This window comes from Silene latifolia, chromosome 6 (genome assembly GCF_048544455.1).
Source record: "Silene latifolia isolate original U9 population chromosome 6, ASM4854445v1, whole genome shotgun sequence".
Taxonomy (NCBI): Eukaryota; Viridiplantae; Streptophyta; class Magnoliopsida; order Caryophyllales; family Caryophyllaceae; genus Silene; species Silene latifolia.
In genome coordinates this window covers 75,688,564-75,690,296 of record NC_133531.1, presented here as the reverse complement: position 1 = coordinate 75,690,296, position 1,733 = coordinate 75,688,564, and the positions used below count along the sequence as shown (strand labels likewise).

The following is a 1,733-nucleotide window of genomic DNA, read 5'->3' as shown; positions in this document are numbered from 1 at the left end:
GTTCCCCTACATTCACTATGGTCATGTCCCAAAGTTCCACAATTCTCACATATCCCACTTGGGATTGATGAAGATGCCGTCATGGCATTAACATGATGCTTTGGTGATTTTAAGGCTTCTTCAAGTCTAGCCATAGCTTTTTCAAACTTCAAATTGATTGTGTCAATGTGAGCACTAAGTTGAGCACCCAATTGAGTAACGGAGTCCACTTCATGCTTTTCTCCTCTAGTAGCCTTGCGAGGTCTACTATATTGTGAGTTATGGACCGCCATTTCCTCAATTTTGTTCCAAGTTTGATTGTCATCAACTTCGGTGAACATTCCATTCGATCCCATGTTAAGAATGTTCCTTGAATCTTCATATAGACCGTTCCAAAATTGTTGTACCAAGAACCACTCGCTAAGTCCATGGTGAGGACATGAGCGACAAATTCCCTTGAACCGCTCCCAAGCTTCATACAAAGATTCTTCATCCCTTTGCTTAAAACCCGTAATTTTAGCTCTTAGCATGTTAGTCTTTTCCGGTGGGTAATTTGAGCTCCCAAGCTTCATACAAAGATTCCGAGAGTGGCCTTATCAAGGCCCTTCAACCATTGTTTCGCGGTGCCAATTAGAGAAAAAGGAAATAAGACCCATCGAATTTGGTCTTGAGTTACACCGGTTTGAGAAATCGCATCACAATAGTCACAAAAGGTTTCCATATGAGAATGAGGGTCTTCACTAGGCATCCCCCCAAATTGGCTCCTTTCGACTAATTGGATAAAGGCGGATTTGGCAATAAAATTTCCGGTCAAATGTTGTGGTGTGGGAGTACCATTGGGTAGGTTCTCCTCGGTGAGTACGGAATGTGATGAAAACTTAGGCATTGTGGGTTGATTTTGTGTGGTATTTTGTTTAGGGTTCTCCTCACCTTCTCTTGCAAAAGGGTTGATGAACTCAATAGTTGGTTAAATATCTACAACCTCACTAATACCTCTCAAATTTCTCCTAGCAATTCTTTTATTGGTTGTCAAAGTTCTTTCAATTTCACGATCAAATGGTAACAAATCACCTTGTGACCTTCTAGACATGCAAAATATCAAACAACTCGAAAACAATTAGAACAAACCTTGAGGAGTTTTATTTCCTCAAGGCAAAGAAAGACACAACTAATAACAATATAAGAAAATCTAAATCAAGATAACACCGTCCCCGGCAACGGCGCCATTTTTGGTCGTGTGTTTACTAAATCTTTTCGGTAACTTGTCGTAAGGAGCACCTAGACCAAAACACAATTTATAACTTCACAAACAACTCTACAATTAGTAAAGAGGCAAGTAAAGGTAGGATCCCAAGGGACGGGAATTGAGATGAGATTTCTATTTAAACTAGTGGTGTCTTAGGGGTGTCACAATTTGGGTTGATGTAGAAGGTCACTAAACTAAATAACAATGAAAGTAAATAAGCAAGATGAATTGAAAAGGTTGTAAACAATTGATAAAAAGCACTAGGGTATCATGGGGTCATAGGGGAATCATGGGAATTGATCATACAAACATGTTCTCAAATTATAAGCAAGCAATTATTGTTGTGATGGATTGAGTTGGATTATATATTACAATCCTAGGAAAGTTTGGGTCCCGGAGCCGAATCGATTAGATTGTACAACACCTACAAGTCGACTTAATCTTCCCTACTCAACAACATGCATGGTTTAATGAGACTCGAGTTGGTTTATGTCTTACAAGTCTCATT

General features: G+C 39.4%; 1 non-coding gene across 1 annotated transcript; it reads left to right on the top strand.

Annotated features, from left to right (window-relative positions):
• Positions 1-402: 402 nt before the first annotated feature.
• Positions 403-509, top strand: LOC141588852 (small nucleolar RNA R71). The gene has a single exon (XR_012519821.1). It is a non-coding gene; the product is annotated as a small nucleolar RNA R71 (small nucleolar RNA).
• The last annotated feature ends 1,224 nt before the right edge of the window (positions 510-1,733 follow it).